At 43.4% G+C, this 10,697-nt stretch overlaps 1 pseudogene; it reads left to right on the forward strand.

Moving 5' to 3' along the window:
- Positions 1–1,209: 1,209 nt before the first annotated feature.
- Positions 1,210–1,333, forward strand: LOC114238585 (U2 spliceosomal RNA; annotated as a pseudogene).
- Positions 1,334–10,697: the final 9,364 nt, after the last annotated feature.

Below are 10,697 nucleotides of genomic sequence, written 5' to 3' on the forward strand. Positions count from 1 at the left end.
CAGCCCTGGAAGACTTGGCTAAATGATCAGAGCTTTTCCTGCTGTCTCAAATTGCTTCTCGAGGCAGCCTCCAGGAGCTGCCATCATTGATCTGTTGGTGGAGGATATTGAGCCTCCTTGCCACCCATTAGGTTACACTTAGCAATTTTAGACCCTGGCAGACAGAAGTTAGAAAGAAGCCGTGGAGCCCCTCTGAAATCTTGAGGATGATAACAGAGAGTTACCCTGACGCCTACTTACCAGAGCCATTGCCAGAGATAGAAGTGCATGAACCATGGTTCATCTCCAATTCTAAGCGGTCAGAGCAGTGCGGTACTCTTCCTGCCATTCCAGATAGAAGCCACCTCTACAACCCACCAGGTTTCCATCTAGTCTCTCCTTGAGAACTTCCAGTAGCTGGGAGCTTGTTATTTTTGAGACTGCTTCACTGTTAGGCAGCTCTATTAGAAAGGTTTCCTTGAGCTGAGAAAAAGTTACCTCTCTAACTTGTACCTACAGAGCCCGGCTCAGTCCTCTGGGGCCACACAGGAAAAATATGTAACTCCCTTCCTTGTGCCAGTTTTTAAAGCTTGGTGTCATCTCTCGTGTCTCCCTCCATCCTGTCTTCCATAGACCAGGCATGCCTGGGTTCTTCAGCTGTATCTCCATCCAGCATGGTTTCTAACCTAACCTGGGATGGTACTTCTTATGACTGTGGAGAATTGATTGTATCATTTCAATCAGAGACAAAGGATAATTTTTCCCCATTTTGATTCTAAAAGATAAAATTTTTGCTATGTCACTAGGCCATGTGATTGATCTTGGGTAGGGTGTATCCTCTCTCTGAACTTGGAGGAGTTTGAACTTCATGGACCCTCCCACCCTTTGCAAATCTGAGGAAGTAAGAACTGGCATTATCTGCTGAGTCCATACTCTTGAGGGCTATCCACCAGTGAAATGTGAAGAATACTTCAGCCACTGGGGGAGAAGCAGAGGACCCTGCTGGTGGTACTGTAAGCCTCTCCAATGCTTTTCTGTACAGAAGAACTTTATCTTTGACCCTCCTATCTTCACATACGTCCTCCTAGTGTTCCTCAGCAACTTCTGTTCTCCTTTACAGCAGCTTTCCATTATCTATGTTTCATCTGGTTCAGAGAGAGACATGGGGATTTCATCTCCAGAACTAGGCTACAATGCAAGCATTTAAGCTTTGATACTTAGGGAATTGGGATTGCTTCTCAGCCTTTTAGCTAAGATCAACTGTAGTATTTGTCCTTACCAGTTTAATAGCGAGGAAATTTGGTAAAAATCCTGGAGATAGTGTTGAGTGATAGGAGTGCTGGGAGAAATATATACTGTTTACTAACTGGCCTGGGGCTATTTAAAGTCCTTATTGGAGACCAAGAAGATAAGTCCCAAAACCTGGGATAGGCTTTGGACAGGGCAAAGCAGCCAGGAATATGGGAATTACAAGACCCGGACCTGAGCATAGCCAAGGAGTTCTCAACAGCTAAGGATACAAAAAATCAAGGGAAAAAAAGTCACCTACAGAGTCACTGCTATTATCTTCATGTATGATTTGTTCTCAGTCTCTTCCCATTGCCTATAACAGGGCCTGGCCTGTATCAAGTGCTCAATAAATATATGTGGAATGAATGAACCTTCAATAAAAACCTTGTTAATAGCTCTAGTTTTGCATCTTTCAGTCATTTACACAACCAACATTTATTCATCACCTTCAGTGTACTAGGTACTGTGTTAGATGTGGGAGAATTTATAGATAAATTTGACACGAGCTCAGAGATCAAATTCTGGCAGGGTAGGAAGGTATCTTCCCAAGTGGCAGTAGCGCACTAAAAAGTGATCAAGATAAGACACAGTGGACGCTAAATACGGGGAGACGTTATAAAGGGAGTTAACAAAACGCCTTCATGTGAAAGGACTCACGTCAACTTGTCTTACTCTGTTAGACTTGAAGTTCGATATCCCCTCCTCAGTTACAAGAACTCAGACTGGTTATTCAAACTAATATTCTTAGACATGAATTTCCAGTCGGACCTGGAGGGAAAACTTTTCCCATGCAGGTCCTTGTGGCTGGCTCGCTCTCCACTTCCTGGCGAGGTGTCAACTGGCACTGCTCCGGGCAACCCGCCCTATTGTAAACTTTTCCCTGGCAGCTCACCTTTTCCCTGGACTTGCAGCTGGGAATCTCATACCTGGCTACAGCCAAAAGATTTCAGGAAATGGTGTTTTGGAAATACACCTTTAAAATGAAAACAGATAAAGCAGCTGGCAGTGGAGCCAAGGAAAACTCTTCTCTTTCTGAGAAGCCTGGAAACTACCTGCTCTAAACCACCACTACAGCCTTTAATAAATGCACTAGCACACACGGAGACACACGTACACACAAACGCTCAGCAACTGGGCTGCAGAGCACGCCCTTGAAAACCTGAGAAATGGCATGGCTCTCATTGCTTTTTGGAGGGCGCCATGGCTGTTAGAGCCTGCAGCCCTTCCACAAGGCCTGGATCACACACTTCCTTCTGGAGAAATCTTTATGGCTTCCTCCTTCACACTGTAGACAATGTAAACCAAGTTGAGTGGAACTTTGGTAGGCATTTCTATGTTAGACACACCTTTCAGCAATCTTCAATTATAAGCCCTGAGAGCTTTGTTTCCAATTTAGTAAAAGGAAAAATAAAAGTGAGTTGGGACCATTTCATCTACTAGGGTGGCATTAGTAAGCTGACCCTCACTTTGTGAAAGGCAGCCGAACTCTACCAAGAAACGCCACTTAAATATTATTTCCTTGCATGGCTGTAATACATTCCAATTTATAAAGTGCTTCTACATGGCTGAGTTCAAGTGAACCTCACAACAGACCTCTGGGTAAATTGGGCAAGATGATCATCATCACCTAGTGCAGATGAGAAAACTGTGACAAGCAGTCAATAGGTGACTTGCTCAAACGCATGTGGGAAGGAAGCTGCTAACACACCTGTTGCCGATTGCACCTAGGCTTCTGTCCATCACTGCATACATTCTGTTCCTGTAGGGGTTCAAGGTTAATCATAATTCGAACATCAGGCAGTTCAACAAACTTACTGAAATACAGGCCTTCTGTAACCTGAATACAGGTGGGTGTCTTGGAATCCCACCTCCACAAGTCAAAGCTTCCCCAAAGCACAGAATTGAATGACATGGGTTGTTCTCTAAGTTTCTTTAGAGAAACAGCACAAGTGTTTTCCTTAGAAAATCCAGAAATACAGAGACCTTCCTCTGAAAACTCTTAACATATTGCCAGTGCCACCTGTGGCAACTAAAAAGAGTCTTTCTCTAGCTCTCTCTTTCTCCATCTCCGCCTTCATTTCCCTCCCTCTCCCTATCTCTGTCCCTCTTCCTCCCCTTCTCCTCCTTCTATCCCTCCCTCCCCTCCCCCTCTTCCTCCCCTCCCCATCTCCCTCTCCCTCTCCCACTCCTCACCATGCCTTCTGCAGACACCTCACCGCACTCTATCCACATTCTCTCACCATCTCTCCCCTTCACTTCTTGCTCCCTGTATCCAACTCTCTAGGAGGGCACAGACTGGAGGTCTGAGTTGAGTGGGAAGTACTGGGGTAGTTCTAGTATCCCTTGACAAGCTGTAACGATAGACACAACATGGGGCCACAATTCTGGGAGTGTGTCGTTGGTGGGAACACACCAGGGCATGGACACAGTTCTCCAGCACGTCACTAGGACCAGCCCTATCTAGGCCTGAAATGAAGACTCACAAGACAGGGAAGAAATCTCCCGACATTTGCTGAGCTGGTAAGACACGAGAGTATAGTCTCTGGCAATTCAAGAGACAAGATGCTGACATTATCTCCTTAATGGAAGATGAGCAGAGAGCCAAGGGAGGAGGGTGAGTATTTCCTGAAAGGCCAGTATGGCGATATCCTTAGGGGAAGGTGGGCCTTACATAAGTAAGAAAGGGATTAACCCCCAAAAGTGTCCAAGTGTTGGGGGACACTGAAGCTGCTTGGGAGAACCCCAGTGGTCCTGATCTGCCTCTGAAACCTGCCCAAGTGAAAGAAGCAGCAGTCTTATTTCCTTAAGATTAATCTGTGAATCCTGCGTTGCCCGTGCCCTCTACTTCCCATTCACACTGTCAGCTCTTTGAGGACAAGTTCTAAACATCTTTGTAACCTCAGCATCTAGCACAGTGCCTGAAGTCTTAGAAAATAATAAGCAAATGAATAAAGGAAAGACAAGAAAAAGAAAGAATGTTCCTAGTCATTACCATTTATGGATGGGAAAGTTTCCATCTTTCTTCAAAATGTGATGGTCCCTGGTTCTTGCAATCAACTTTATGAAGCTATATCCGAATTGTCAGTATCTTACAATGAGTTTTTGTAACTTAATCCCTCTTCACTGTAGAATGGATTGGGGAGCCAGACTCAAGGGAATTATTTGGGTTTGTAGAGTGAGGCTGGACTTTGGGACTCTAGGAAATCAACGTGACTGGCTATAGCCTTGAAGATAGTTGATGTCCCTTCAGGAATATTATTATCAGGAATATGATTAGTTACTAGGATGGTGATTTGCCTATTTGTTATCAGATTCATTGCCAGGCCTTCTCTGTCCTGTTCTGCATCATAGGAGCTGACCCCTGCCAGCTACATTTTCCCAAACTCCTGTTCCAACTGGATTCTGATTAATTTCAGCCCATGGGAGGGTCTCAGCAGAACACTGGAGGAAGGAAAAAGCCCAGGTACTCCCTCACTCCGTGTTGTAGGAGGCATTCTAGCAGCAACTTAGTCTCTTCTGGGGCTCCACAACCACTGGGAAGACGCTCCCTCTGCAATTCTAATTCCTAAACTCTGGTAACACCTCCTCTTTGTCACACCAGCCTTAGAGACAGGAAGTGGCTTCCTGCTCATCTAGAGCTTGGCTCACGCATTTGCCCTTTTAGTGCCATCAAACGTAATATGTAGCTATTTACATATTAACATTTCCCATTTTCCTCCCTTGACTTACCTGGCATAGATAGGTTCTGTTTTCTTGGCTGAACCTTGATCAATGCAGCTACCATTTTATATGAGACTTTCTCAGCTCCTACTACTCAGCCTAAATCATGAGGAATTAAAAACTACGTATGTTATAGGTTCATGATGAAGGATCTTTGAGTTCAACCAACTTCCTAAACTAGGTGATAACCTGGCTGGAGGAGCTTAGACAGTGGTGTGCCAGGAAATGTGTAACAGTGGGTTCTCCGAAAGAGAAATCCCAATTTACAGCATTCGCCAATTTCCCTGGTTTAAATACTCCCACCGTGGTAGATTTAAGCTACTAATACAATGTCACTGAACATGGAATTGGAAAGAGATGCACGGTAAGGTAGAGCTGGTGCAGCCAAGGTAGAGCTGGTGCAGCCAGTATGCTGGAAGTCTAAGGATCCACAACCGTGTGCCCTGAGGCAGCTTAAGGGAAAGGGTATTTGGGCAAGTGTGAAATTGCTCTGAATCAAATAGAGAAATTTTGGAGGCTGCAGAGAATTCAGAGAGGCCCTGGAGGGGAGAGGAAGCGGCAGAGAGTCAAAAAGGGAATCAGGAAGAAATATCAAATGGGCATTTGGGGAGTGAAGTGTTAAGAGTTGGGAGTTGTAGTTTCCTCCAAGGAAACTATGGAATCAACAGTAAAGGCTCTCTTTTTCATTAATGTGTTGGAGAGTTGGGATTATTTGGGATGGGAGAGTGAACTGGAGAGCTGACAGAGCTGCCAAAGAAGGACCCAGCCACAGGTGGGTTACAACAGGTCACAGAGTAGCCTTGTAGAAGGGGGTCTCAGAATCAACCATTCTAACAGCATGATTTAAGAGATGAGGAAACCAAGCCTCAGAAAATCACAACCACCCAAGTGAATAGTGGCAGCACCCAGACTCAAGCTCAGGTTTCCTCACAAGACCATTCATTCAAATATCAAATATCATTCAACAAATATCACTTGGCAGTGGAAGTCTATTGCAAGCATTGCAGACATGGTCCTTATCTTCAAGAACCTTCCTATCCAGTGGAAGACAGAAGGATTAAATAGCTTATCACAGTTTGTAACTATCTTTTCATGAAAAAAGTACAAGATGCTTTTGACAGACCTCCCATGAAGACCCAGTTTACACAAAGGGATGCGGGGAGGTATCTTTGAGGAAGTCTGACACTGAGCTGAGATAGGAGTGGAGAACAGGGGTCTATCAGGTAACGATGAGGGAAAAGAGGGTTCCAGGTAGAGGGACATAACATGCAGTGGCTCTGGCTCAGGGTATGAGTCCCCAAACAAATGCCACTTATATAGCATGTCTTCTCTTTCATCACCAGACAGCCCTGAAATGTTGCAAAACCTAAAGCCCTGAGTTATAAGCAAGATGATAAAACTTTGTCATAATGTAGTGTCTTAATTTAGGTGCAAATATACGAGTGACTTTCACCCATATACTTTGGAATGAAAACTGGTGGGTGCCTTGAGCCTGGGCAGTACCACCCGGAATAGTTAACCTCTCTCAATCACTGAACCCCACAAATCCCACAGCAAAGTAGAGCTTCTGATTCTCTCTATGAGGAAAATTGAGATACACGAACACATTGTCCAGGCTATGTCTTTGTACTTTTACCTGCTAAAACCCCCTGGTGATGTCCCTGTGTCTTTCCTGACTGCTTGGGGTAGATAGCACACTCCTGGGAGCCCACAACTTCCTTGGACAATGGCCCACTCCCCACTCCACTGTGGGGGTAAGAACTGTCATCCATACCTCTCTCCTGAGCTTGGGACTCTCCCAGCCACTTGCTCCCAACTTCATCTTCTGAGGCTGGGGGAGACATTAAAGCTCATTTTTGCTTTTGTGTAGAGCGAGTCCATCATATGCTTCCTAGTCAGTAATTCCATCGTATTATTTTCAAATATCAACTGGAACTACATTTATATTCAGAGTTTTTCATGACCCCTCCAGCCCTAAACTTTAGACAAAGCAAATACCACCACTTCATCTCAGATAGACTTGCTACCAAAATTTGGGTCGATTTCCTTTTCCTTTTCTCTAAAATGGATGCATACAGGCCAACCTTTGCATGGAATTGGCTGTAAGGAAAAACAAATAACCGACTTGTAAATGCTCTGGATTTCTTCCTGAAGCACCATCTGGAGAGCCTAGTTCTATAATCCCATGGATAAGACTGTGATGTCTTTTGTGAGAAATGTCTTTTTCCAGAAGGCCAGAATTCCAGTCCACTAATAGTTCATGACTTTTGGCATGTTACTTGAATTCCTTCAGACTCAGTTTCCCTCCTTTGCAAAATGGGGTAAATAATACAGTCCAGTCAACTGGTATCATAGGAACAATTCCTAAAACAATTTTGTGCACTGTATAAGGAAAGATGTTAGGGAATCCACATTTTTTTGTGATTTTTTTTCAGATTAAATTACTTCAACTAGAGGCAGGGGATTTTAAAAATCCAAATGGGGAAATCAGCAAAGATGTGCACACAAATCACTGTGCTTCTTTTTGGCATATGGTATCACTAAGCACTGTGACGTCAAAGATAAGCACTTTTCATCAGTAGCTTTTAAATGTGCTGAGTCTCATTTTCCTGAGGCTCCTGGATGCAAGAGCCTGAATAGATAGAAGCTGCTGGTGTCTCTGGAAAAGGGCTTATTTCCTTTCCCATGCTCCCCAACCCTACCCAAGATCACTTGTCATTGAGATGAACCTTTGTGGGGAGGCACATAGGAGCAGAACTCTCTGGGAGTATGGGAGATTTTTCAGGATGTCAGGAACTGGAGAATGTGTATGACTTAATAATGACACCCATCCGTGTTAGAGAAGAAGGCTGAGATTGCAAAACATGCCCTGGAAAGGAAGAGAGCAGATGTTATACCTTCACTACCTCGCTGTTTTGAAACCAGAAGGCATCAATCCAGTCCCTCCCCTCCCTGGGTACCTTCTCTGGTTCAGTTAATCAAATGTTCCAGAAACTAGCCCTTCCCCCTTCCCAACCCATAGGACTTACTAGTTTTCATGTGAAAGGTATTGATTCAGAAACTCCCGATGGCTCCCTGCTAAAGCATTGATTTTTATTAAACATCCTGCCCCCTAATGCATTTGATAGATCCCAGAATTCTGTTCTCTTGCGTTCCTTTCCATTTTCTTCATTGTAAGCCCCTCCTCCCTCAAATAAACCCTAACTTGGGTTTAAGACCTTCCTGGAAGATGATTCTACAGCCTCCCCTTCTAGACCTTCCCAACCCTCCCTCTCATTCAAATGAGAGAAACATTAAAGGCCCCCTTGTCCTTGTCCCCCAGCAGACCCTCATAAATCCACAGGGAAGTTGTTTTTTTTTTTTTAATTAAAGCGTCCAAATAATTAATGATCAACTCCATTTGGGCCATTGAAAACCCAAATGTCACACGGTTGAAAAGACCCAACCAAATAATTCAGTGTACCCTATAAAGCTTTAAAAAAGCAGAGCCCAAGATGCCTGCATGACTGGTTTCTGTGCTGTCTGAAAAGCTTGGTTGGGTTTTGGGGCACTTGATTGGATTCCAGGAATAATGTGCCCTGAGCACAAAGGGCTCTTTTGATGTGTCCGTGCCATAGCTCCTCCCCTTCCCGCCTCACTTTACCTGGGATACACATTCTCCTTGTCTCCCAAGTTGGAAAAAATAACCCATGGAAGAGAGGAAAAAACAGCAGAGGGAAAATTGAGGGTGGGGGTCGGGGGGAAACTGCAGTTCTTAGTCTGAGTTTGGTTACTAAAGTCTGGTTATTCCAGAGGAATAGAAGAAATGGAGTTTATACAATGTCTGTGACTAGACACCGGAAGAATGTGATGAAAAGATGCCTCTTGCTTGAACTTGGTCCCTTGAGCTATGAGTAACAAGTGAGTCTCCCAGCAACGACCTGCTACTTTCAGAGTCAGAAGAACTACAGATTACCAACCCTGGAAATCAACGTGGAATTACATGCCCAATTCAGGCAGAGAATCTCATAGACAGTGAGTTCAGCTTGTTGATTTTTCACGGGTACTAGAATATTCAAGAAAGATGGAGAGAAAGAAGGCAGCGTCCCCATTGCTAGAATGCTCTGAGAAAAGTGACAGAGCCAGCTAAAGGCCAGTATGAAGCACTGGCCCTGGGAGAAAAGGAGTGTTGTTCTAGCCCCAACCACAGAGGTGCCCAGATTGGCAGCAACGGCCAGCAAGCTGGTGGTAGAAGAGGTCTACTAGAGGTCTTCCTGGGCTAACTTGAATAGGCTGTTTGACCCTTCTAGTCTTATTTTCTTTATCTGCAAAAAGATAAACTTCAACTACATAGCTCTGAGATTCTGTTTCAGAAATCTATCGCTGCCCCCAAATTAATGTGGGCATAACAATCTGCTACATAACAATCTGTTTATGTAGGAATTCTTTATTTCAATAATGTTGTGTATATACATTTATATATATATATATATATATATATATGTTGTATACATATAGATTCATTCCATTTACTCCAACGATTTGATATTTTTGAGGCTATTATAAGTGGTATATGTTATTTTATTTTTAAATTATTTGTTGCTAGTATATAAAAATACAATTGATTTCTGTATATTGAATTTGAACACAGTAACTTCACCAAATCATCTATTAATTCTAACAATTTACCTATAGATTCTCAGTCAGCTCTCAGCTGCTGAGATCACAGAGAAGATATTTGATACATTTGTTAAATTTCTTTGGGTTGCAAGTAGCAAAAGTGACTCTGGCCAACTTAAATGTAAAGTAGGATTTGTTTACCTTAAGGCTATGGGATAGTCCTGTGAATCACAGGAAAAAATGAACTACCAAGACTCAGAAAAGGATAGGGCCCAGAACAGCATTAGAGGACAAATCAACTGTTTCTTCAGGATGCTCCATCAGGATGAACTCTGAACTTCCTTTGTGTGACTCCTTTTAAGATTCAAATTCCTCAGAATCAAATCTTGTTGCCACTATTGAGAGCCAAACATTGACCATGTTGCCAGTAAACTGACAGGCCCGCCAAGACTGCATGCAATTCTGGAGGAGTGGTACCTCAAAGGAATTCACCTTGCTGTTATAAGAAGGGAGAATTGATACGGGAGAAGCAAGACAATACATGGCCACCGTGTACAGTATCTAATTGGATCTTTCTGCCCCTCACCCATTTTATCAGACTATGCAGATTAGCACTTAAATTTTGATGATGACACTGGTAATGGAGAAGATTACCATCTCAGACAGCCCTGTCTTCCTATCTAGGCATCAAGAGCACTTGGAACTGTCAGTGACCCATGTTATTCATTTATACGTGAAAGTAGATCTTTTGCCTTCCCTGGGTTTCAATCAACCTCCTCTCTTGTAATATGACTTGTGCCACCATTGAAGTAGATTTGATTAATAACCCAATGTATGTATGTTCCTCCTGCTTTCTTGCCTCTATCTTCTGTCTCTTTCTAAGGGTGGTGGAGTGTTTATTTTGCTGTGGTTACTTTGCAATAAGAGACCTAGTATTTATGCTGATACCATCAGTATCTACACTGAAGTCTATCTGCTTGTTGAACTGCTGACTCTCGGCTTGAGCACACTTAGTGTATAAAAGATGTTTGTGGGATTCCTAGGTGTTTTTAATCCATAAGAAAATGGATCGAGGTCATCATAATCAATTTTCTTAAGGAGAGAATTAG

This window comes from Balaenoptera acutorostrata, chromosome 8 (assembly GCF_949987535.1).
Source record: "Balaenoptera acutorostrata chromosome 8, mBalAcu1.1, whole genome shotgun sequence".
Classification (NCBI taxonomy): Eukaryota; Metazoa; Chordata; class Mammalia; order Artiodactyla; family Balaenopteridae; genus Balaenoptera; species Balaenoptera acutorostrata.